General features: G+C 36.2%; 1 protein-coding gene and 1 non-coding gene across 7 annotated transcripts in view; one reads left to right on the top strand and one right to left on the bottom strand.

The window, feature by feature from the left end:
- RSRC1 (arginine and serine rich coiled-coil 1) overlaps positions 1-27,714 on the top strand; it is a 427,490-nt gene that overhangs the window by 10,519 nt on the left and 389,257 nt on the right. The window lies entirely within an intron of this gene.
- On the bottom strand, positions 7,636-7,742 carry LOC132365654 (U6 spliceosomal RNA). Its single transcript, XR_009503177.1, has one exon. It is a non-coding gene; the product is annotated as a U6 spliceosomal RNA (small nuclear RNA).

The raw sequence follows: 27,714 nt of genomic DNA, 5'->3' as shown, positions 1-27,714 counted from the left end.
AGAAGAGTGCTAGGATAAAAACAGCATTTTAGGAAGATCAGTTTCTTTTCTCTGTTTAGTTTTTCATTCTATTAGGCTCTAGTTGTGGGGGTATATTAGCAGCCTGATTTTATTATCTGGGCATAAAATTCTATAAATCTCTCTGAATCTGAAGTTGGATAATAGCAGTAAAGGCCAAATGTTTAACTTTTCTGGCCTTGTATTATTTGGCCTCAGCCTCCTCTCCTTTGTACACACACAACATACATGCAAGCCATCCTGTGTTACATGCCTTTTGTTCTCCATCTATGTCTCTGAGTTGCTAGCTTTGTTTCTTTCAGCATGCTCTTTCTTCCAGTTTCTTATATTATCTCTACTTTGAGAAGTTTTCCTACCCTTTAGTGTTCAGTTCTATTTAATCTCTAATTTTCTTCTTCCTTAAATCCTTCTTTGATTTTTACCTTTTCACTCCCAAGTCAAATTTAATCCATCCTTTCTCTGACTCACCATCACAGTTGATTCCTGATTTGTAACAGTTACATTATGAACATTGTTTTTGTTATTCTCATATATTGTAAACTCTTGCAGGGCAATCTCTTGGTACCTAATATAATGCCTTGCTTGTAGAAGCTGATTACCAGAAAACAACTTCAGTTGAAAATTTCCTGTCAGTGAGAATAGAAATAATAATCCATGCTTTTGTGTGGTCTTCTACATTTTGTAGAGTATTTCCATACACACTTTATAAGTCAATGACATTTTGGTTAGGAAAATACAAGTCACTCAGTTCCAAGCATCAAGGTTTTAAGATGGGGAATTAAAGGCTTATGTAACCTTTGGAGGGGCTCAGGGAATTAGGGAAGCTGTTATTGATTATTTTAGCCTAAGCGTGGAAGCTGCTTCTTTTCTTAGAAGTCACTGGAAATCTTAAGAACTCTGGGTTTGTAGCACCAAAGTGTGTGGTTCTCAATAAACTACTTACCAGGAAGCTGCTTCTCTACCCAAGTATCTACCTATTACTTCCTACAGAGGGGAATCTGCAGACGTTAATTTCTTCTCTTTTGCAGTGCAAGGAAGACTTTAAAAGGAATGGCGGTGGGCATCTAGTCAGCAACAAATTATCCAGCACACATGCATTTTACTAAATGTTTTGAGTTTTGTAACTGGCAGGCTGTCACGCAGGGTAATACCTTCATTTTGTATATGAGGAAGCAAGTTCAGAGGTTTATTCAAAACAGCAACTTCTCAGAATCTTGCATTGACACTTCTGCATTTAACTGCAATAACTAAATAATCTGGAGACACTGAAAAGTCCTACATTTTGAGAAAATACTTTATCCATGTTTTATACACAACATTATTTTGGTAATGTATTTTAGGAATTTATTCTTCAAAATGTTTAAACTAAATGAGTTTCTAGGTTAATCTTGGTTTAAGAAGAAAATTGAACAACTCATTCTTTGAACAGTTTAGTTAACTAAGACTTTAATTTAAATAAAGAAGTTGTAAGTACATTCGTTCCTTAATATGTACAGGGGATTGATTCCAGAACCTGCTGCAGGTACCAAAATCTGAGGATTCTCAGATCCCATGGTTGGCCTTCTGTATCCACGGTTCCGCATCTACATATCCAACCAACTGTGGATCGTGTAGTGTTATAGTATTTTCTTTAAAGTTTTTATTTATTTATTTATTTATTTTTGGCTGTGTTGGGTCTTCGTTGTTGTGCGTGGTCTTTCTCTAGTTGTGGAGAGCGGGGGCTACTCTTCATGCAGTTCGCGGGCTTCTTGTTGCTGTGGCTTCTCTTGTTGCAGAGCACAGGCTCTAGGCGCATGGGCTTCAGTAGTTGTGGCTCGCACGCTCAGTAGTTGTTGCTTGCATGCTCTAGAGTGCAGGCTCAATAGTTGTGGTGCACGGGCTTATTTGCTCCATGGCATGTGGATCTTCCCGGACCGATGCTCGAACCAATGTCCCCTGCATTGGCAGGCGGATTCTTAACACTGCACTACCAGGGACGTCCCTTTGTTTTAGTTTTTATTTTATATTGGAGTATAGTTTTATTTTTTTTATTTTTTTGTTTTTTAATTTTATTTTTGGCTGCATTGGGTCTTCATTGTTGCAAGCGGGCTTTCTCTAATTGTGGTGAGCAGGGGATACTCTTCATTGCTGTGCGCGGGCTTCTCATTGTGGTGGCTTTTGTTGCAGAGCATGGGCTCTAGGCGTGTGGGCTTCAGTAGTTGTATCATGTGGGCTCAGTAGTTGTGGCTCACGGGCTGTAGAGCTCAGGCTCAGTAGTTGTAGCGCACAGGCTTAGTTGCTCTGTGGCATGTGGGATATTCCCGGACCAGGGCTCGAACCCGTGTCCCCTGCATTGGCAGGTAGATTCTTAACCACTGCTCCACCAGGGAAGCCCTTGGAGTATAGTTGATGGACAATGTTGTGTTAGTTTCAGGTGTACAGCAAAGTGATTCGGTTATATATATACATGTATGTATTCTTTCTCAAATTCTTTTCCCATTTAGGTTGTTATATAATATCGAGCAGAGTTTCCTGTGCTATACAGTAGGTCCTTGTTGGTTATCCATTATATATATTTTTTATTTTTATTATTTTTTAAAATTAATTAATTTATTTATTTATGGCTGTGTTGGGTCTTCGTTTCTGTGCGAGGGCTTTCTCTAGTTGCGGCAAGTGGGGGCCACTCTTCATCGCGGTGCGTGGGCCTCTCATTATCGCGGCCTCTCTTGTTGCGGAGCACAGGCTCCAGATGCGCAGGCTCAGTAACCGTGGCTCACAGGCCTAATTGCTCCACGGCATGTGGGATCTTCCCAGACCAGGGCTCGAACCTGTGTCCCCTGCATTGGCAGGCAGATTCTCAACCACTGCGCCACCAGGGAAGCCCGGTTATCCATTTTAAATATAGCAGTGTGTACATGTCAATCCCAAACTTCCTAACTATCCCTTCCCCCCACCTTTTCCCTGGTAACCATAAGTTCAGTACTGCAGTATTTATTGAAAAAAAATCCACGTATAAATGGACCCTCACAGTTCAAACCCATGTTGTTCAAGGGTTAACTGTAGTGAGTTTTTCAAAGAAAAAGTACTATGTGATTCTAAATTTACAGGTACGTTGTTAATGATCTCTGTGCTTTTTAATAGAAAAGAGTGATTTCAGTCATGCAAAGTCAAATACTTTCACAAAACTTTGTTGTTACATGTCTAAAAAACAAGATGAAGCATGTTTTGAGGGATGGCAGAAGGAGGGAAATCAAATGTGTGAAGTTGCTGCAAGTTCCGTGGATAACTTATAGAGTAATTTGATGATTATGCTTTTTAGTATAGTTTTTATATTCTTCTTGAAGTACTCAAGTTGTGACATGTATCATGTCACTTCCTTTTAAAACAATAAGAAACCTACTATTATTCACAGTATATTTACTTATTTCCTCAATTCTAGGATACACAGAAAGTAGTTACAAAATTGCTGATATGTACCACTTTGTAAAGCAAACTTACAGAGTCAGATATTTTTTATGGTTCTTTTTATCTTTACTCTGGGGTATTTGGTTCTCCTCTCCACTTTATTATGGTTAGTTTCTTTGAAGAGTTAGGTTCATTTGTTTCTGTTTATATTTCATTTTAAGTTTTTTTATCCCCTAAGTTTTTAAATTGTATTTACTTTTTGGTCCCCCCGCCTTTATTTTAGTATGTGAAACATTAACATGGTTCCAAAAGACAGCACTATAAAAGGTGTGCATGGAGAAATATCATGCCCCTTTATACCGTCTATCCTGTTCCTAACCACCTCCTAGAACTAATCCTATTAGTTTGTGTTTTAGCTTTCCTCCATTTCTTTTTAAACAAAGTAGTGGTTATATATATGGCATACTATAGATACTCTTTGCACTTTGCTTTTTCTATTTACTAATATATCTTGGAAATCACTATATCAATTAATAGTACTCTTACTCATTTTTTATAGCTGCTTATTGTACTTCATTGTGTGGATGTATCATGATTTGTTTAGCCAGTTTCCTAGGTATGGACCTTAAAGACAGTGCCAAAATTTTACAGTTACTAAAAAGCTGTCATGAATAACCTGGTGCTTGAGTATTTTTGTATTGTTGGAGGTGTATCTTCAGGGGAAATTCCTAGAAGTGGGATTGCTGAATCAAAAGGTAAATAAGTTTGTAATTTTGTTGGAAATTGCTGAATTCCTCTCAGTAATGTAAGAGAGTTCTGTTTCCTCATAGTCTTACTGACAGAATGTCATTTTAATTTTTTATTTGATTTTATTTTTTAATTGAAATTTATTTATTTTTTACTAATTATGATTAGTTTTATTTTAATTGAAGTATAATTGACTTACAATATTATATTAGTTTCAAGTGTAAAACATAGTGATATTTTTATATGTTATATCATTTTATACATTTTATACAAAATGATCACCACAGTAAGTCTAGGTCTGTCACTGTACAAAGTTATCACAATATTACTGATTATATTTCTTATGCTGTACTGTTATAGTCCCTTGACTTATTTTGTAACTGGAAGTTTGTTCCTCTTAATCTCCCTCACCTATTTCACTCATCCCCTGCAACCCCCTCCCCCTAGCAACCATCAGAAGGTTGGCTGTATGTGAATCTGTTTCTGTTTTGTTATGTCTATTCATTTGTTTTGTTTTTTAGATTTCACATATAAGTGAAATTGTATGGAATTTGTCTTTTTCGGTCTGACTTATTTCACTTAGCATAATACCCTTTAGGTCCGGGTTGTCACAAATGGCAAGATTTCATTCTTTTTTATGGCTGAGGAATAGTCCATTGTATATATGTATGATATCTTTATTCATTCATTTATCCATGGACACTTAGGTTGCTTCCATGTTGGCTATTGTAAATAATGCTGCAGTGAACAAAGGGGTGCATATATCTTTTCAAATTATTGTTTTTGTTTTCTTGGAAAAATACCCAAAAGTGGTATTGCTGGATTGTATGGTAGTTCTATTTTTAATTTTTTTGAGGAACCTCTATACCATTTCCCGTAGTGCCTGTATCAATTTACATTCCCACCAACAGTGCACAAAGGTTCCCTTTTCTCTACATCTTTGCCAACACTTGTTATTTGTTGTCTTTTTGATAATAGCCATTCTGACAGGTGTGAGGTGATATCTCATTGTTGTTCTAATTTGCATTTTCCTCATGATTAGTGATATTGAACATCTTTTCATGTGTCTGTTGGTCATCTGTATGTTTTCTTTGGAAAAATGTCTATTCAGCTCTTCAGCTCATTTTATAATCAGTTGTTTGTTTTTTTGATGTTGAGTTGTATGAGTTCATTGTATATTTTCGATATTAACCCATTATCAGATATATCATTTGCAAATATCTTCTGCCATTCAGTAGGCTGCCTTTTGGTTTTGTCGACAGCTTCCTTCACTGTGCAAAAGCTTTTTGGTTTGATGTAGTCCCATTTGTTTATTTTTGCTTTTGTTTCCCTTGCTTAAGGAGACGTGTCCAAAAAATATCGCTAAGACCAATGTCAAAGAGCATACTGCCTTTTTCTTCTAAACGTTTTATGTTTCAAATCTTAAATTTAAGTCTTTAATCCATTTTGAGTGTATGTTTGTGTATGGTGTGAAAAAGTAGTCCAGTTTGATTCTTTTGCATGTAATTTTCCAGTTTTCCTAGCACCATTTATTGAAGAGGTTGTCTTTTCCCTATTGTATGTTCTTACCTTCTTTGTTGTAGATTAATTACCCATGTTAAGTGTGGGTTCATTTCTGGGCTATGTATTCTGTTCCATTGAGCTATGTGTCTGTTTTTGTGCTAGTACCATACTGTTTTGGTTACTTTTGCTTTGTAGTACAGTTTGAAAGCAGGGAGCGTAATACCTTCATCTTTGTTCTTCTTTCTCAAAATTATTTTGGCTCTTTGGGTTCTTTTGTGTTTCCATACAAATTTTAGAATTATTTGTTCTAGTTGTGTGAAAAATGTCATGTGTATTTTGATAAGGATTGCATTGTATGTCTTCTTTTGAAAACTCTTTGTCCAGATCTTCTGTCCCTTTTTTAATTGGATTGTTTGTTTTTTGCTATTGAGTTATATGAGTTTTTTTTTCTTTTTTTCCCACTCTTTTTTTTTTTAATTGAAGTATAGTTGATTTACAATGCTGTGCCAATCTCTGCTGTACAGCAGAGTGACTCAGTTATACACATATAGACATGCTTTTTTTAATATTCTTTTCCATTATGGTTTATCACAGGATATTGAGTATAGTTTCCTGTGCTATACATTAGGACCTTGTTGTTTATCCACTCTAAATGTAATAGTTTGCCTCTACCAACCCCAAACTCCCAGTCCATTCCTCTCCCTCCCCCCCTCCCCTTTGGCAATCACAAGTCTGTTCTCTATGAGTCTGCTTCTGTTTTGCAGATAGGTTCATTTGTGCCATATTCTAGATTCCACATATACATGATATCATACAGTATTTGTCTTTCTCTTTCTGACTTACTTCACTTAGTATGATAATCTCTAGTTGCATCCATGTTGCTGCAAATGGCATTATTTCATTCTTTTTTATGGCTGAGTAGTATTCCACTGTATATATGTACCACATCTTCTTTATCCATTCATCTGTTGATGGACATTTAGGTTGTTTCCATGTCTTGGCTATTGTGAACAGTGCTGCTATGAACATAGGGGTGCATGTGTCTTTTTGAATTGTAGTTTTGTCTGGGTATATTCCCAGGAGTTGGATTGCTGAATCATATGGTAATTCTATTTTTAGTTTTCTGAGGAACCTCCACACTGTTTTCCATAGTGGCTGTACCAACTTACATTCCCACCAGCAGTGTAGGAGGGTTAGCTTTTCTCCACACCCTCTTCAATATTTGTTATTTGTAGACTTTTTGATGATGGCCATTCTGACTGGTGTGACGTGATACCTCATTGTAGTTTTGATTTGCATTTCTCTAATAATGAGTGATGTTGAGCATCTTTTCATGTGCCTACTGGCCATCTGTATGTCTTCTTTGGAGAAATGTCTATTAAGGTCTTCTGCCCATTTTTTGATTGAGTTGTTTGTTTTGTTGTTGTATGAGCTGTTTGTATACTTTGGAGATTAAGCCCATGTCTATTGCATCATTTGCAGATATTTTCTCCCATTCAGTAGGTTGTCTTTTCGTTTTGTTTTGTTTTTTTTTTCTTTAATGGTCTCCTTTGCTGTGCAGAAGCTTGTAAGTTTGATTAGGTTCCATTTGTTTATTTCTATTGCCTTAGGAGACTGCCCTAAGAAAACATTGGTATGATTTATGTCAAAGAATGTTTTGCCCGTGCTCTTTTCTAGGAGTTTTATGGTATCATGTCTTGTGCTTAAGTCTTTAAGGCATTTTGAGTTTGTTTTTTTTTTGTGCATGGTGTGAGGGTGTGTTCTAACTTCATTGATTTACATGCAGCTGTCCAACTTTCCCAGCACCACTTGCTGAAGAGACTGTCTTTTTCCCATTTTATATTCTTGCCTCTGTTGTCGAAGATTAATTGACTGTAGGTGTGTGGGTTTATTTCTGGGCTCTCTATTCTGTTCCATTGATCCGTATGCCTGTTTTTGTACCAATACCATACTGCTTTGATTACTGTAGCTTTGTACTATTGTAAAAATATGGAGCACTTCACGAATTTGCATGTCATCCTTGTGCAGAGGCCATGCTAGTCTTCTCTGTATCATTCCAGTTTTAGTATATGTGCTGCTGAAGCAAGCACTGTATGAGTTTCTTATATACAGTTGACCCTTGAACGACACCGGTTTGAACTGCAAGGATCCACTTATATGTCAGTTTTTTCCAATACATATGAACTGCAGTACTACACTATTGAGTTTGGTTGAATCCATGGATGTGTATCTGGGGATGTGGAGGGTTGAAAGTTATATGAGGATTTTTGACTGTGGCAGGGAGGGAGGAGTTGATACCCCAACCCTGGAGTTCTTCAAGAGTCCTCTGTATTTTGGATATTAACTTGTTATTAGATATGTGATTTACACATATCTTCTCCCATTCAGTACATTGCCTTTTCATTTTATTGATAGTTTCCTTTGCTGTGCAGAAACCTTTTCGTTTAATGTAGCCATATTTGTTGATTTTTGCTTTTGTTGTCTATTCCCAAAAATCATTGCCAAGACTTACGTCAAGGATATTTTCCCCTATGTTTTATTATAGGAGTTTTGTGGTTTCAGGTCTTATGTTTAAGTCTTAAATCCATTTTGAGTTCATTTTTGTGTATGGTGTAAGATAGTGGCCCAGTTTCATTCTTTTACACATGACTATCCAGCTTTCTCAACACCATTTATTGAAGAGAGTATTCTTTCCTCACTGTATAGTCTTGACTTCTTTGATGTAAATTAATTGATGATATGCACATGGGTTTATTTCTGAGCTCTCTAATCTGTTCCATTGATCTATGTGTCTGTTTTTATGCTGAAACCATATTGTTTTGAATGCTTTGTAATATAGATTGAAATCAGGAAGCATGATTCCTCTAGCTTTTTCTTTTTTCTCAAGACTGTTTGGCTATTTGGTGTCTTTTGTGGTCCATACAAATTTTAGGATTGTTTGTTCTAATTCTGTGAAAATGCCATTGGAATTTTGATAGAGATTGCATTGAATATGTATATTATTTTTGGTAATATGGATTATGTTAATTTTATACCCTGATGCCTTACTCAATTCTGTTATTGCTTGAATTAGTTTTAGCATTGATTCTCTAGGGTTTATCAGATACACTATCATGTTGTCTGCAAATAGAAATAGTTTCACTTCTTTTCCAATTTTTATTCTTCCGTTTGCTTTCTCTCATCTAATTGCATTGGCTTTTACTTCCAGTAAAATATTGAATACCAGTGGAGGTGATATACATCCTTGTCTTTTTCCTGATTTTAGTGTAAAAGCTCCTAGTGTTTCCTTATGAAGAAATATACTGGCTCTGGGGCTAAAGTATATATAAGTATATATATTTTGTCATGTTAAGAGAGGATCTATCACTTTGTTTTTGTTTTTTTCCAGGAATGGATATTGAATTTTGTTGAAGGCTTTTTCATCATCTGTGGATAGAATCAAGTTTTGTTTTGTTTTTTTCCCTTAGATCTATTAAGGAACTAATCTTGCTTTTCTGGAATAAATCTCAATTGGTCTTGGTGTAGTGTTTTCTTGATGTGGGATTCTGTTCACTAATTTTTAAGTTTAGTACTTTTATAGTCATACGTGATGTTGGGTTTTTTTTTTACATCGTGTTTATCAGTTATTCTCTTATTATTCTTGCTTCATACAAAGATTTGGTAAGTTTTCCTTCATTTTTAATGCTCTGGAACTATTTGTGGAGCATTGGGATTGTCTGGTATTCAGAGTTTTGGTAGATTTGTGAAACCATCTGGGCTTGGTGCTTTTTTTGTTGAATGGTGCATTGATAACTTTATTTCTTCAACAGAAATAGGTCAGTTTAAACTTTATATTTCTCATAGGTTTCATTTTGGTAAACTATTTTTCTATTATATTACCTATTTAATCTATATTTTGAAATTTATTTGCCTAGAAGTCTGGAAAGTAGTTTCTTATGATTTAAACTTTTTTTTCTTCTGTTTCAATGCTTATTTTCCTCTTGTCATTTATTACATTGTTTATCTATGCTTTCTCCTTTGCTTTATTAAGTTGGCTGGTTGATTATCTATTTTGTTAATTTAAAAGAAATCATTTTGACTTATTATTTAGATCTTTTTCTCCATTTTCTACCTTATTAATTTCTGCTTTTATCCTTATTTTCTGCTTTGTGCTTTCTTTGGTTTACTTTGTTATTCTTTTTCAAGTGTTTGGAGCTGCTAATTTATTTATATTTGTATTTCATTTCTATTGATAAGAGTGTTTAAGTATATGGATGTTCTTTTAATCACTGCTTCAAATATATCCCGTAGATTTTTTTCAACATATTTTTATGAGAAATTTCAAGCATACAGCAAAATTGAATTTTACAGTGAAGACCCATATATCCACCGCCTAGATATTACCATTAACATTTTATTTATCACATATCCATTTGTCTATTTCTCTCACTATCCATTAATTTATCCTAATTTTTTGATGCATTTCCAGTTTCAGGCATCAGTAGGCTTTCCCCTTAAATACTTCAGCATACTTATGAGTAAGTAGAGTTCAGTATTCCTTTATAAATTTTTTTCTTTTTTAAAAAAAAATTTATTTATTTATTTTTGGGTGCGTTGGGTCTTTGTTGCTGTGTGCGGGCTTTTCTGTAGTTGCGGCGAGCAGGGGCTACTCATTGTTGCAGTGCGCAGACTTCTCATTGTGGTGGCTTCTCTTGTTGCGGAGCACAGGCTCTAGGTGCACAGGCTTCAGTAGTTGTGGCTTGCGGGCTCTAGAGCGCAGGCTCAGTAGTTGTGGCACGTGGGCTTAGTTGCTCCGCAGAATGTGGGATCTTCCCAGACCAGGGATCAAACCTGTGTCTCCTGCATTGGCAGGTGGATTCTTAACCACTGTGCCACCAGGGAAGTCCCTAAATTTTTCCTTTTGAAAACAAAACTTTGACATTTTTCTTTGAGGCAAAATTTATATACATTGAAATGCACAAATTCTAAGCATACACTTGCTGTGTTTTGATGCATGTATATACCTTCCAAAATATATTACTGTTACCCCAGAAAGTTCCCTTATAATTTTTGACAATTAATTCCTGCTTGCATTCTCCTTAGAGGTAATCACTGTTTTGACTTTTTTCTACCGTAGATTAGTTTTCATGAGTGTTAAAAATTTTTATTCAGCATGATACGTTTGAGATTCATTCATGTTGCTGTGTATGTCAGTAGTTCATTTCTTTTTATTGTTGAATAGTATTCTATTGTATGGATATGTTACATTTTTTTCTAGAATTTTATGTATATATAATCACATAGTAGTGACATTTTACATAGTAGTGATATTTTACAAGGGGCTTCTTACAGTAAGCATAATGCTTTGATGTATGTATCATTACTTCATTACTGTTTATTGCTAGTAGTGAACTACCACAGTTTATCTATTTTCTTGTTATGGACTCCTGGGCTATTTCTGGGTTGGGCTATTATGAATAAAGCTACTACAAACATTTCTTTTACAAGTCTTTTTTGTGGATATCTATATTCATTTCTCTTACGTGAAAAATCTAGTAATGGAACTTCTGAGTCATAGTATAGGTGTCTATTTTAGTTTTTTTTTTTTTTTAATTAATTAATTAATTAATTTATTTATTTTTGGCTGTGTTGGGTCTTCGTTTCTGTGCGAGGGCTTTCTCTAGTTGTGGCAAGCGGGGGCCACTCTTCATCGCAGTGCGCGGGCCTCTCACTGTCACGGCCTCTCTTGTTGCGGAGCACAGGCTCCAGACGCACAGGCTCAGTAGTTGTGGCTCACTGGCCTAGTTGCTCCATGGCATGTGGGATCTTCCCAGACCAGGGATTGAACCCGTGTCCCCTGCATTGGCAGGCAGATTCTCAACCACTGCGCCACCAGGGAAGCCCCGTTTTAGTTTTATAAGAAAAAAATAGCTTTCCAAATGATTTTCTATGGCTGTATCGTTTTATATTCCCACCAAAAATGTTTATGAGTTCCACTTACTTACAAACTCACCCACACTTGGTGTGTTAGTCTTATTAATTTTAGCCAAAGTGGGGGGCTTGTAGTGCCATTACATGGTTTTAATTTGCATTTATAATTTTAGCTTTTTTGTTTATATCTATGGTGCATTCAAATGATTTTTCTAATTGTAAAAAACATATAAATTATAATTTTAAACAAATTTTCAAGGTACATTTTAGTATTGTTATCTATATGCACACTGTTGTACAGAAGATTTCTAGAACTCTTTCATCTTCTGTGACAGAAACTCTAAACCCTTGGAACAACAACTCCCAGTTTCCCCCTCCTCCCCTGTCTTGGCAATCACCATTCTACTTTGTTTCTATGAGTTTGATTGCATCAGACAACTCATATATAAGTGGGATCTTGCAGTGTTTGTCTTTTTTTATTTTCTTATTTCACTTAGCATAATGTCCCAAGTTTCATCTATGTTATAACACAGGACAGGATTTCCATCTTTTTCAAGGCTGAATAATATTCCATTCTATGTATATACCACATTTTCTTTATGTGTTTATCCATTGATGGACACTTAGATTGTTTCCACATCTTGGATATAGTGAATAATGCTGCAGTGCAGATGGGTGTGCAAATATTTCTTCAATATCCTGCTTTCAGTTCTTTTTGGTTATATATTCAGAAGTGGAATTGCTGAATCCCTATGGTAGTTCTATTTTTAATTTTTTGAGGAACCGCCATACTGTTTCCATAGCTGCTTGCACTATTTTACAATCTAACCAACAGTGCACAAGGGTTCCAATTTCTTCACATACTTGCCAACACTTAATTTTTCTTTTTTTTTTGGTAGTCACCATCCTAACAGGTATAACGTGGTATCTTTGTTTTTGATTTGCATTTTGCTGTTGATTTAGTAATGTTGAGAATCTTTTCATATTCCTGTCAGCCATTTACACATCTTCTTTGGAGAAATGTTTGAGTTTTTTTTACCAATTTTTAATCTGGTTATTTGTTTTTTTGTTTATGAGTTATAAGGATTTTAAAATATATTCTGTATATTAACCCCTTACCTGAGCTATGGTTTGCAGATATTTTCTACTATTTGATAGACTGTCTTTTCACTCTGTTGATTGTTTCCTGTACAGAAGTTTTAAGGTTTGATGTAGTCCCATTTATCTAATTTTTCTTTTAAACCTGTGCTTTTGGTGTCATATGCAAGCAATAATTGACCATTTCAATGTCACAATGCTTTTACCCTTTCTTCTAGGAGTTTTATAGTTTTAGATATCATGCTTAGCTCTTTAATCCATTTGAATTAATATTTATATATGGTGTTAAAAGGGTCCACCTTCATTCTTTTGCATGTGAATACACAGTTTTCCCAACAGTTGTTGAAAAGGCTGTCATTTCTCCATTGTGTAGTCTTGTAACCATTGTCGAAGATCATTTTACCATATACACAAGGGTTATTTTTGGGCTCTCTTTTCTGTTCTGTTCGTCTATATGTCTGTCTGTATGGATATATCGTACTTTGATTACTGTAGCTTTGTAATATATTTTGAAATCAGGAAGTATGAGGCCTCCAGTCTTGTTCCTTCTCAAGATTGTTTTGGCTACGTGGGTCCTTTGAGATTCCATATCAATTTTAGAGGTTTTTTTTTTTTCTGTTTCTGCAAAAAATGCCTTTTGGGTTTTGATAGGAATTGCTTTGAATCTGTAGATAGCTTTGGTAGTATGGACTACTGTGAAAGTTTAACAATATTAAGGCTTCTGTTTCCTTGGTTAAGTTTATTCCTAAATTTTTTTTTTAAATGTTACTGTAAGTGGGATTGTTTTCTTAATTTCCTTTTCAGATTGTTCATTGTTAGTATATAGAAATGCAAATTATTTTTCACTGTTGATTCTCAATTTATTAGTTCTAACATTGTGTGTCTGTGTGTAATCTTAGGATTTTCTACATATAAGATCATGTCATCTGTAAACAGAGATATTTTTCCAATTTGGATGCTGTTTATTTCTTTTTCATGCCTAATTGCTCTGGCTAAGAATTCTGTGTACTGTGTTGAGTAGAAGTGGTGAGTGTGGGAATCCTTGTCTTGTTCCTGAATTTAGAGGAAAAACTTTCAGTTTTTCACTGTTGGGTATGATGTTATCCCTGGGTCTTTTATATATGACCTTTCTTATGTTGGGGTACTTTTCTTCTTTTACTAATTTGTTGACTGTTTTTATCATGAAAAGGTGTTGAACTTTATGAAATGATTTTTTTCTACATCAACTGAGATGATCATGTGTTTTGGTTTTTTAAAATATTTATTTGGCCGTGTCAGGTCTTAGTTGTGGCACGCAGGATCTTCTGTTGTGGCGCGCGGGCTTCTCTCTAGTTGTGGTCTGCAGGCTCCAGGGCGCGCGGGCTCAATAGTTGTGGTGCGCGGCCTCTTTAGCTGTGGCACGTGGGCTCCAGAGCACACGAACTCAGTAGTTGCGGTGTGCAGGATCTCTAGTTGTGGCCCATGGGCTCTAGAGCGTGTGGGCTTAGTTGCCCTGAGGCATGTGGAATCTTAGTTCCCTGACCAGGGATCAAACCCACGTTGCCTGCATTGGAAGGTGGATTCTTAACCACTGGACCACCAGGGAAGTCCCAATCATGTCTTTTTTTTTGTTCTCCATTCTGTTAATGTGGTATATTACATTTATTGATTTTTGTATATTTAATATATTTATATTTAATGTTTATATGTAATATTTAATGTTCTTTTCATTCAAGGGATAAATCCCATTTGGTTATGCTGTATAAGTGTTTTAATGTGCTGCTGAATTTGGTTTGGTAGTGTTTTGTTGATCTTTTTGCACCAGTGTTACTCATGGATATTCATCTGTAGTTTTATTTTCTTGTGGTATGTTTGTATGTCTTCGGTATCAGGGTAATAATGATGGCTTATAACATGAGTTTGGAAGTGTTCCCTCCTCTTCAATTTTGAGAGGGATTGGCATTGTTATTTAAATGTTTGGTAAAATTCTCCAGTGAAGCTATCTGGTCCTGAGCTTTTATTTGTTGGGAGGTTTTTTATTGCTGATTCATTCTCCTTGCTTGTTCAGATTTCTTATTTCCTTATGATTTAGTCTTAGTAAATTATATATTTTTAGAAATTTATTCATTTTTTCTGTTGTTTAATTTGTTGGTATATAATTGTTCATAGTAGTTTCATAATCCTTTTTATTTCTTTTATTATATTTTGTTCTTTTTCTAGTTCTTTGAGTTGTAAAGGTAGGTTGTTGGTTTGAGACTTCTGGCCTTTTTAAACATAGGCATTTCCTGCTATAAACTACCCTGTTAGGACACCTTTTGTTGCAACCCATAAGTTTTGGTATGTTGTGTTTTCATTTTCATTTTTCTCAAGATATTTTCTAATTTCCCTTGTGATTCTTTTTTGACCCATTGGTTTTTTTCAAGAGTATGTTGTTTAATTTTTACATATTTATGAATTTCCCAGTTTTTCTGCTGCTGTTGTTTCATTCAAGTGTCTTTTTATTGTGGTCATAAAAGATACTTTGTATAACTTCAGTCTTCTTAAATTTGTTAAGAGTTATTTTGTGACCTAACACATGATCTGTCCTTCAGGAATGTTCCATGTACAGTTGTGAAGAATGTGTATTCTGTTGCTGTTGGGTGGAGTGTTTTGTATATGTCTGTGAGGTGCAGTTGATCTACAGTGTTGTTCAGGTCCTCTGTTTACTTATAAATATCTTCTGTCTGGTTGTTCTATCCATATGGAAAGTGGGTTATTGAAATCTCCTATTCTTATTGTGTTACTCTCTATTTTCCCTTCAATTCTGTCATTGTTTCATATATATGAGTACTCTGTTATTAAGTGTATGTATATTCATAACTGTTACATTTCCCTAGTGAATTGACCCTTTTATTATTGCATAATATCTTTTTTTCCAGGTTTTGGGAGTTATGAATAAAGCTGTTTTAAACATCTGTGTGGAGATTTTTGTGCGGACATATGTTTTCAACTCCTTTGGGTAAATACTAAGGGGTGGAATTGCTGGATCATATGGTAAAAGTATGTTTAGCTTTCTGAGAAACTGCCAGACTGACTTCTGAAGTGGCTGCCCCATTTTGCATTCCCAACAGTAAATGAGAGTTCCTATTGCTCCACATCCTTAACAGCATTTGGTGTTGCCAGTTTTCCAGGTTTGGGTTATTTGAATAGGTTTTTAGTGGTATCTCATTGTTATTTTAATTTGTATTTCCCTGATGGCATATGATGTGGAACATCTTTTCATATGCTTATTTGCCATCTTTGGTGTGTTGTCTCTTAAGGGCCATATTGTAGTTGGGCTGCTTGTTTTCTTATTTTTGACTTTTAAGAGTTCTTTGAATATTTTAGGTAACAGTCCTTTATCAGATGTGGTTTTTTGCAAATATTTTCTCCCAATCTGTGGCTTGTTGTTTTATTCTCTGATGTTGTCCTTTGCAGAGAGTAGATTTTTTAAAAAAATTATACTGATATTTTTAAGGGAAAAATATGTGGCATTTTCAAACAACATTTTGTAAAAAATTTCAAAATCATTAAATCATTTGAAATATTTTCATTGTTCTTTAAAAATATTTTTTTTCTTGTCATAAGTTTTAAGATCTATTTTCTTTGCAACTTTTCAAATATGCAATACAGATTATTCATTTTGGTCACCATGCTGCACATTACATCCCCATGTTTTAATTATCTATCTTATTGCTGGAACTTTGTACCTTTTGACCCCCTCCACCTACTTTTAAGAAGTTTTAAATTTTAACGATGTCCATCTTATCAATTATTTCTTTCATGGATCATGCCTTTGATGATATATTTAAAAAGTATACATATCCAAGGTTATCTAGGTTTTCTCCTATGTTCTAGGTGTTCTGTAGTTTTATGTTTTAAACTTAGGTCTGTAATTCCTTTTGAGTTAATTTTTGTGAAAAGTATAAGGTCAATGACTAGGTTCATTTTTATACATGTGACTGTCCAGCTGTTCCAGCACCATTTGTTGAAATGAGTATCTTTGCTTCATTGTATTGCTTTTGCTCCTTTGTCAAAGATCAGCTGACTGTTTTTATGTGGGTCTATTTTTGGGCTCTTTGTTCTGTTCCATTGATTTATTTGTGTGTTCTTTTGCTGATATCATACTGTCTTGATTACTATAGTTTTCTAGGAAGTCTTGGAGTCGAGTAATGTCAGTCCTCCGACTTTATTGTTTTCCTTCAATATTGTGTTGGCTATTCTGGGTTTTTTGCCTATCCATATAAACTTTATAATCAGTTTGTTGATATTCACAAAATAACTTGTGGGGATTTTGATTTGGACTGCATTAAATCTAGAGAGCAAGATGGGAAGAATCACTGTCTTGACAGTATTGAGTCTTAAAATCTATGAACATGGAATATCTCTTTCTTTAGTTCTTTGATTTTGTTCATCAGAGTTTTGTGATTTTTCTCAAATAAATATTGTATATACTTTGTTAGATTTATACCTAAGTACTTCATTTTTTTTTTTTTGGTGCTAATATAAATGGTACTGTTTTAAATTCCACTTGTTTATTGCTGGTGTATAGAAAACATTTATTTTCTGATAATTTCAAATTTAAAGAAAACTTACAGGTGTAGTACAAAGAACTCCTGATACCCTTTATTTATCTTCTTCAATTGTTGACATTTTGTTAAACAATTGCATCTTTATATAGTTTTATAGTTAGAATTGTTTTTTATGCATTTGTCTGTTAAATTCTGTACCAGAATTAGAAGTGCTTTATCTATCACCATTACAATATCATAGTATTCTGTATTTGCTTATATATTTACCTTTGCCAGCTTTATATTTTTGTATGTTTTTATCTTGCTGTCTTGTGATAAACATTTTAATTTGGAGGAATCCCTTGCAGGTGCAGTGATGATGAATTCCCTCAGCTTATATTAATCTGGGAAAATATTTCTCATTCAATTTTGAAGGATTATTTTGCTGGTTATAGTATTCTTGGTTGGTAGTTTTTTCTTGTAGCACTTTGAATATATCATCCCGCTCCCCTATGGCTTGTAAAGTTTCTTCTGAGAAATCCACTGGTAATCTTATGGAAGCTCCCTTATACATGATGAGTTGATTTTCTCTTCCTACTTTCAAGATTCTTGCTTTGGGGCTTCCCTGGTGGTGCAGTGGTTGAGAATCTGCCTGCCAATGCAGGGGACACGGGTTCGAGCCCTGGTCTGGGAAGATCCCACATGCCGCGGAGCAACTGGGCCTGTGAGCCACAATTACTGAGCCTGCGCGTCTGGAGCCTGTGCTCCGCAATAACAGAGGCTGCGATAGTGAGAGGCCCGCGCACTGCGATGAAGAGTGGCCCCCGCTTGCCACAACTAGAGAAAGCCCTCGCACAGAAACGAAGACCCAACACAGCCATAAAAAAAAAAAAAAAAAAAAAAAAAAATTCAAATTCTCCAGAGAATTCCCCTCTCAATTGCTGTATTAGTTAGGTTAACACTAGCTGCAAAAACAAACAAACCCAAAATAATAAAACAGCTCAAACACAATAGAATTAAAAAAAAAAAAAAAAAGATTCTTGCTTTGTCTATGACTTTTGACAGTTTATTTAAAATCGGTCTTGGTGTGGAGCTCTTTGAGTTCATCCTAATTGGAAATTTTTGACTTCTTGTATTTGGATATTCATTTTCTTCCTCATATTTGGAAAGTTTTCATCCATTCTTCAAATAAGTTCTCTGTCCCTTTCTTCTCATTCTGGAATTTTCATAATTCATATATTGCTGGTCTCGTTTGTGTCCCATAATTTCCTTAGGTTTTTTTTTTCTTTTTTCTCCATGTTTTTTGTTTGTTTGTTTGTTTGTTCCTCTGACTCAGTAATTTCAAAATACCTGTCTTTGGGTTCACCGATTCTTTGTTTTGCTTGATCAAGTCTGCTGCTGAACCCCTCTAGTGAATTTTTTTTTTTTAATTTATTTATTTATTTTTGGGTGTGTTGGGTCTTCGTTTCTGTGCGAGGGCCTTCTCCAGTTGCGGCAAGCGGGGGCCACTCTCCACTGCGGTGCGCGGGCCCCTCACCACCGCGGCCCCTCCCGTTTTGGAGCACAGGCTCCAGACACGCAGGCCCAGCAACTGTGGCTCACGGGCCCAGTTGCTCCGCGGCACGTGGGATCCTCCCAGACCAGGGCTCAAACCCGCGTCCCCTGCACCGGCAGGCAGACTCCTAACCACTGCGCCACCAGGGAAGCCCTCTAGTGAATTTTTGAATGGAGTTATTGTATTCCTCAGTTCCAGCATTTTTGTTTGTTTCTCTTCTATAGTCTCTCTTTGTTGATATTTTCATTTTATTCATGTACTGTTTTCTGATTTCATTTAGTTGGACATCTGTGTTCTCTTGTATATCATTGAACTTCTTTAAGACAGTTATTTTGAATTCTTGTCAGGTAACTCGTGGATCTCCTTTTCTTTTGGGTTGATTTCTGTAGGTTTATTTTGTTACTTTGATTGGATCTTGTTTTCCTTTTTCTTCATTTGCCTTGTAATATTTTGCTGTTTTATATATTTGAAAAAACTGCCACCTCACCCAGTCTTTAGGGACTGGCTTTGTACAGGGGAATACCTTCACCAGTCAGTCCAGGTAGAGATTTTGGGGACCTCTGAAAGCTTTTTTAGGTTGCACCTTCTCTAGACTTGTGCATGTAGTTTCCCACTTTGAAGTTTGCTGACTTTTTTTTCAGGAGCTTTTAATCTCTTGCTCTTTCTGCTATGGTAATTCAGGTAATTCAGTTCTGTGGTAATGCAGGTTGTCTTGTGCTACAGCAACAAGCAGCCCCACTCTCCTTTGTTGTCAGTAGCCTCCAGGCATCCAAAGTACGCCAACTCCCCATCAGCACTCTGAATCAGGCAAGACATACATACGTTTCCTTCAGGCAAGTCTGAAAATCTGGAACAGTGGATGCTTGCTCCACTTTTCTCTCTCCTTCCCAAGGTAGAAATTTTGAGTTAGGCACTTTCTTGTGGTTGCTTTGAGACATGTTTGCCCCTTTTTGCTGCACTAGAAGTTCTCTGGTTCTCCACCAAGCCACTGCACCTCTCTTGCTTTCAGCAACCTTCAGTCATCCAAACTATCCTGGTTTCATTAGCATTCAAAATCAGCAAAGACAGAAACCAGCCCCTGGGCTAGCCCTTTGAAAAGCTGTAATGTTGGGTGAATGTTCCATTTTTCTCTACCCCCACAGCCTCCAAAGGAGAAGCCACTAGCCAATGTGAGCTGTGCCAGCTTTGGGGAGGGGGTGTTGTGGGTAAAGTGATGGCTCTTTTTAGCTGTTTCAATGTAGCTGTTCTTGATTTTCTGCTCATGTGGGGTACCACGTCTTTATTGGTTTCTGGAGTTCTCATAAAAATTTTTTGGTCTGTATATTGTTTTTATGTTGTTGTGTCTATAAGGCAAACAGGGCTGGGATTTCCTATTCTGCCATCTTGCTGACATCATTCTCAAATTATTATTTTTTGTGTTGTATGAAATATAGGTTGATCTTCTCCCCAATATGATAGTCTAGCACCATTTTAAAAAAAGTTTCATTTTCCTACAGAGTAATCCTGGTGCTTTGGCAAATACCAGTCGATTGTATGAAATTAATTCTGTTGGTTCAGTGGTCTATTTGGTTTCATTGATCTATTTTTACTCCCATACCCCACGATCTTGATTACTGTAAACTTGGAGTAAGTCTTAAAATCAGATATTACTTTTTGTATTTTTATATGAGTTTTATAATTACTTTGACAATTTCTTCAAATGATCCTGTTGGGATTTTTATTGGGAGGTAATTCAATAAAGAGAATAGGAGAATTGACATTATAACACTTAACAAACATGGTGTATCTCTCCATTTTGTGGAACTTTCTTTATTTCTCCTAATAATGTTTTGTACTTTTCGGTGTAGCAGTCTTGCACATGTTTTGTTAAATTTATTTAAAAATTTTTTGACACCACTGAAAAGGACTTATTTTAAAATTTCATTTCCAATAATTTGCTGCCAATATATAAAATATAATTGACTATATATTAGGTATTTTGAACATTATGCATTCTGTACATTTCTGTAGGTTTATTTCAAATCTTATAACCTTACTGTTCTTATTAGTTCTAGCAGGTATGTTGAATATGCCTTAGGATTTTCTGTGAAAACAATCATTGAGACAGTTTTACTTTTAAACTCTGTGCCGTTTATTCAGTTTTCTTGGCTCATTGCATTGTCTAGAATTTCCATTTCAATGTTAAGAAAAGTGGCAAAATTGGGCATTCTTGCCATTTTCCCTGTGTTAGGAGGAAAGGATTCAGTCTTTTACCTTCAAATTTGATGTTACGTATAGGGTTTTTGCGCTACCCTTTATAAAACTGAAGAAGAACCTTTTATATTTTTTGTTTGCTGAGAATGTTTTTAGCAACAGTGGGTGTTGATTTCTGTCAAATGCTTTTTCTCATCTATTGGGATGATTATGGTTTATTTTCTAATATATTTTCATCTTTTTTTGTTTTTACTCATCTCTTGATTTGTATTCTAACTTTGCAATCACTTTTGTACATTGAAGGTTCCACAGTCAGCTTGATTTTGTTGTTTTTTAGTTGTCTCACATGGAGCTAAAATAATGCTATATATCATACCATATCCAAAAGACCCACTGAGTGTAGCTTGTGTTTAAGATTTTTACAAATTTAGTCATGAATCAGGCATTCCCAGGCAAATATTTCCTGATGTTATTGACTTTCTGGGCTCCTTGGCATGCATCTTTTTTATTTTTGTTTTTTTATTATATTTTTTTAAAAACTAATATTTATTGGAGTATAGTTGATTTACAGTGTTCTATTAGTTTCTGCTGTACAGCAAAGTGAATGAGTTATACATATACATATATCCACTCTTTTTTAGATTCTTTTCCCATCTAGGTCATTGCAGAGTACTGAGTAGAGTTCCCTGTGCTATACAGTAGGTTCTTACTAGTTACCTATTTTATATATAGTAGTGAACCTTCTTTTCTTTTTTTTGAATTTTATTTTATTTATTTTTTATACAGCAGGTTCTTATTAGTTATCCATTTTATACATATTAGTGTATATATGTCAGTCCCAATCTCCCATTTCATCACACCACCCCACCCTACCCCCCACCAGTTTCCCTGCTTGGTGTCTATACGTTTGTTCTACATCTGTATCTCCATTCTGCCCTGCAAACCGGTTCATCTGTACCATTTTTCTAGGTTCCACATATATGCATTAATATACAATATTTGTTTTTCTCTTTCTGATTTACTTCACTCTGTATGACCGTCTGTAGATTCATCCACGTCTCTACAAATGACCCAATTTTGTTCCTTTTTATGGCTGAATAATAGTCCATTGTATATATGTACCACATCTTTATCCATTCGTCTGTCGATGGGCATTTAGGTTGCTTCCATGTCCTGGCTATTTTAAGTAGTGCTGCAATGAACATTGGGGTGCATGTGTCTTTTTGAATTATGGTTTTCTCTGGGTGTATGCCCAGTAGTGGGATTGCTGGGTCATATGGTAATTCTATTTTTAGTTTTTTAAGGAACCTCCATACTGTTCTCCATAATGGCTGCATCAATTTACATTCCCACCAACAGTGCAAGAGCATTCCCTTTTCTCCACACCCTCTCCAGCATTTGTTGTCTGTAGATTTTCTGATGACGCCCATACTAACTGGTGTGAGATGATACCTCATTGTCGTTTTGATTTGCATTTCTCTAATAATTAGTGATGTTGAGCAGCTTTTCATGTGCTTCTTGGCCATCTGTATGTCTTCTTTGGAGAAATGTCTGTTTAGGTCTTCTGCCCATTTTTGGATTGGGTTGTTTGTTTTTTTAATATTGAGCTGCATGAGCTGTTTATGTATTTTGGAGATTAATCCATTGTCCATTGATTCGTTTGCAAATATTTTTTCCCATTCTGTGGGTTGTCTTTATGTCTTCTTTATGGTTTCATTTGCTGTGCAAAAGCTTTTAAGTTTCATTAGGTCCCATTTGTTTTTATTTCCATTACTCTAGGAGGTGGATCAAAAAAGATCTTGCTGTGATTTATGTCAAAGAGTGTTCTTCCTATGTTTTCCTCTAAGAGTTTTATAATGTCCGGTCTTACATTTAGGTCTCTAATCCATTTTGAGTTTATTTTTGTGTATGGTGTTAGGAAGTGTTCTAATCTCATTCTTTTACATGTAGCTGTCCAGTTTTCCCAACACCACTTATTGAAGAGGCTGTCTTTTCTCCATTGTATATCCTTGCCTCCTTTGTCATAGATTAGTTGACCATAGGTGCGTGGGTTTATATCTGGGCTTTCTATCCTGTTCTGTTGCTCTATATTTCTGTTTTTTGTGCCAGTACCATATTGTCTTGATTACTGTAGCTTTTTAGTACAGTCTGAAGTGAGGGAGTCTGATTCCTCCAGCTCCGTTTTTTTCCCTCAAGACTGCTTTGGCTATTAGGGGTCTTTTGTGTCTCCATACAAATTTTTTTTTTTTTTAAGTCACCTACTTTATTTATTTATTTATTTATTTTTGGCTGTGTTTGGCCTTCATTTCTGTGCGAGGGCTTTCTCTTAGTTGCGGTGAGTGGGGGCCATTCTTCATCGCGGTATGCAAGCCTCTCACTGTCGCGGCCTCTTTTGTTGTGGAGCATAGGCTCCAGATGTGTAGGCTCAGTAGTTGTGGCTCACGGGCCTAGTTGCTCCACGGCATGTGGGATCCTCCCAGACCAGGGCTCGAACCCGTGTCCCCAGGATTGGCAGGCAGATTCTCAACCACTGCGCCACCAGGGAAGCCCCTCCATACAAATTTTAAGATTTTTTTTCTTCTACTTCTGTAAAAAATGACATTGGTAATTTGATAGGGATTGCATTGAATCTGTAGATTGCTTTGGGCAGTATAGTTATTTTCACAGTATTGATTCTTCCAATCCAAGCACATGGTATATCTCTCCATCTGTTTGTATCATCTTTAATTACTTTCATCAGTGTCTTATAGTTTTCTGCATACAGGTCTTTTGTCTCCCTAGGTAGGTTTATTCCTAGGTATTTTATTCTGTTTGTTGCAGTGGTAAATGGGAGTGTTTCCTTAATTTCTCTTTCAGATATTTCATCATTAGTGTATAGGAATGCAAGAGATTTCTGTGCATTAACTTTGTATCCTGCAAATTTACCAAATTCATTGATTAGCTCTAGTAGTTTCCTGGTGGCATCTTTAGTATTCTCTATATATAGTATCATGTCATCTACAAACAGTGACAGTTTTACTTCTTCTTTCCAATTTGTATTCCGTTTATTTCTTTTTCTTCTCTGATTGCTGAGGCTAGGATTTCCAAAACTATGTTGAATAATAGCGGTGAGAGTGGACATCCTTGTCTTGTTCCTGATCTTAGAGGAAATGCTTTCAGTTTTTCACCATTGAGAATGATGTTTGCTGTGGGTTTGTCATGTATGGCCTTTATTATGTTGAGGTAGGTTCCCTCTGTGCCCCCTTTCTTGAGAGGTTTTATCATAAATGGGTGTTGAATTTTGTCAGAAGTTTTTTATGCATCTATTGAGATGATCATATGGTTTTTTTTTATTTTTTTTAAATTTATTTATTTGTTTTTTTTGGCTGTGTTGGGTCTTTGTTGTTGCACACAGGCTTTCTCGAGTTGTGGCGAGCGGGGGCTACTCTTTGTTGCAGTGCATGGGTTTTTCATTGCGGTGGCTTCTCTCGTTGTGGAGCACGGGCTCTAGGCACGCGGGCTTCAGTAGTTGCGGCCCGCGGGCTCAGTAGTTGTGGCTTACGGGCTCTAGAGCACAGGCTCAGTAGTTGTGGTGCATGGGCTTAGTTGCTCCGCGGCATGTGGGATCTTCCCGGACCAGGGATCGAACCCGTGTCCCCTGCATTGGCAGGTGGATTCTCAACCACTGCGCCACAAGGGGAGCCCCGATCATATGGTTTTTATTCTTCAGTTCGTTAATATAGTGTAGCACATTGATTAATTTGCGTATATTGAAGAATCCTTGCATCCCTGGGTTAAACCCCACTTGATCATGGTGTCTGATCCTTTTAATGTGTTGTTGGATTCTGTTTGCTAGTATTTTGTTGAGGATTTTTGTATGTGTATTCATCAGTGATATTGGTCTGTAATTTTCTTTTTTTGTAGTATCTTTGTCTGGTTTTGGTATCAGGGTGACGGTGGCCTCATAGAATGAGTTTGGGAGTGTTCCTTCCTCTGCAATTTTTGGGAAGAGTTTGAGATGGATGGGTGTTCGCTCTTCTCTAAATGTTTGATAGAATTCACCTGTGAAGCCATCTGGTCCTGGACTTTTGTTTGTAGAAGATTTCTAATCACAGTTTCAATTTCATTACTTGTGATTGGTCTGTTCATATTTTCTATTTCTTCCTGGTTCAGCCTTGGAAGGTTATACCATTCTAAGAATTTGTCCATTTCTTCCACGTTGGCCATTTTATTGGCATAGAGTTGCTTGTAGTAGTCTCTTAGGATGCTTTGTATTTCTGCGGTGTCTGTTGTAAGTTCTCCTTTTTCATTTCTAATTTTATTGATTTGAATCCTCTCCCTCTTTTTCTTGATGAGTCTGGCTAATGGTGTATCAATTTTGTTTATCTTCTCAAAGAACAAGCTTTTAGTTTTATGGATGTTGCTATTGTTTTCTTTGTTTCTATTTCATTTATTTCTGCTCTGATCTTTATGATTTCTTTCCTTCTGCTAACTTTGGGTTTTGTTTGTTCTTCTTTCTCTAGTTCCTTTAGGTATAATTTTAGATTGTTTATTTGAGATTTTTCTTTTTTCTTGAGGTAACGCTGGTATTGCCATAAACTTCCCTCTTTGAACTGTTTTGCTGCATCCCGTAGGTTTTGGATCGTCGTGTTTTCATTGTCATTTGTGTCTAGGTATTTTTTGATTTCCTCTTTGATTTCTTCAGTGATCTCTTGGTTATTTAGTAATGTATTGTTTAGCCTCCATGTGTTTGTGTTTTTTACGTTTTTTCCCCTGTAATTGATTTCTAATCTCATAGCGTTGTGGTCAGAAAAGATGCTTCAAATGATTTCAGTTTTCTTAAATTTACTGAGGCTTGATTTGTGACCCATGACATGATCTATCCTGGAGAATGTTCCGTGTGCACTTGAGAAAAAAGTGTAATCTGCTGTTTTTGGATGCAATGTCCTATAAATATCAATTAAATCTATGTGGTCTTTTGTGTTATTTAAAGCTTGTGTTTGCTTATTAATTTTCTGTTTGGATGATCTGTCCATTGGTGTAAGCGAGGTGTTAAATGCCCCCACTATTATTGTGTTACTGTCAATTTCTCCTTTCATGGTTGTTAGCATGTGCCTTATGTATTCAGGTGCTCGTATGTTGGGTGCATAAACATTTATAATTGTTATATCTTCTTCTTGGATTGATCCCTTGATCATTATGTAGTGTCCTTCCTTGTTTCTTGTAACATCCTTTATTTTAAAGTCTATTTTATTTGATATGAGTATTGCTACTCCAGCTTTCTTTTGATTTCCATTTGCATGGAATATCTTTTTCCATTCCCTCACTTTCAGTCTGTATGTGTCCCTAGGTCTAAAGTGGGTTTCTTGAAGACAGCATATATATGGATCTTATTTTTGTATCCATTCAGGGAGCCTGTGTCTTTTGGTTGGAGCATTTAATCCATTCACATTTAAGGTAATTATATGTATGTATGTTCCTATTGCCATTTTCTTACCTGTTATGGGTTTGTTTTTGTAGGCCTTTTCTACTTTTGTTTCTCACTGAGAGAAGTTCCTGTAGCATTTGTTGTAGAGCTGGTTTGGTGGTGCTGAATTCTCTTAGCTTTTGCTTGTCTGTAAAGCTTTTGATTTCTCCATCGAATCTGAATGAGATCCTTGCTGGGTAGAGTAATCTTGGTTGTAGGTTCTTCCCTTTCAACGCTTTAAATATATCATACCCTTCCCTTCTGGCTTGTAGAGTTTCTGCTGAGAAATCAGCTGTTTACGTTATGGGAGTTTCCTTCATGTTATTTGTCATTTTTCCCTTGTTGCTTTCAAAAATTGTTCTTTGTTTTTAATTTTTGGTAGTTTGATTACTATGTGTCTCGGCGTGTTTCTCTTTGGGTTTATCCGGCCTTTGACTCTCTGCCCGTCCTGGACTTGGGTGGCTATTTTCTTTCCCATGTTAGGAAGTTTTCATCTATAATCTCTTCCAATATTTTCTGGTCCTTTCTCTCTCTCTTCTCCTTCTGGGACCCCTATGATGTGAATGTTGTTGCATTTAATGTTGTCCCAGAGTTCTCTTAGGCTGTCCTCATTTCTTTTCATTCTTTTTTCTTTATTCTGTTCCATGGCAGTGAATTCCACCGTTCTGCCTTCCAGGTCAGTTATCCATTCTTCTGCCTCAGTTATTCTGCTATTTATTCCTTCTAGTGTAGTTTTCATTTCAATTATTGTATTGTTCATTCTGTTTGTTTGTTCTTTAATTCTTCTAGGTCTTTGTTAAATATTTCTTGCATCTTCTCAATCTTTGCCTCCATTCTTTTTCTGAGGTCCTGGATCATCTTCACTATCATTATTCTGAATTATTTTTCTGGAAGGTTTCTTATCTCCACTTCATTTAGTAGTTTTTCTGGGGTTTTTTCTTGTTCCTTCATCTGGTACGTAGCCCTCTGCCTTTTCATCTTGGCTGTCTTTCTGTGAATGTGGTTTTTGTTCCACAGGCTGCAGGCCTGTAGTTCTTCTTGCTTCTGCTGTCTGCCCTCTGGTGGATGAGGCTATCTAAGAGGCTTGTGCAAGTGTCCTGATGGGAGGGAGTAGTGGTGGGTAGCGCTGGCTGTTGCGGTGGTAGGCAGAGCTCAGTAAGACTTTAATCTGCTTGTCTGCTGATGCGTGGGGCTGGGTTCCCTCCCTGTTGGTTGTTTGGCTTGAGGCGACCCTACACTGGAGCCTACCTTGCTCTTTGGTGGGCCTAATGGCCGACTCCGGGAGGGCTCACGCCGAGGAGTACTTCCCAGAACCTCTGCTGCCAGTGTCCTTGTTCCCACGGTGAGCCACA

The sequence above is a fragment of the Balaenoptera ricei genome, chromosome 4 (assembly GCF_028023285.1).
Source record: "Balaenoptera ricei isolate mBalRic1 chromosome 4, mBalRic1.hap2, whole genome shotgun sequence".
NCBI lineage: Eukaryota > Metazoa > Chordata > Mammalia > Artiodactyla > Balaenopteridae > Balaenoptera > Balaenoptera ricei.
Note: the sequence above shows the minus strand (reverse complement) of the source record. Positions and strands in the feature narration are given on the sequence as shown.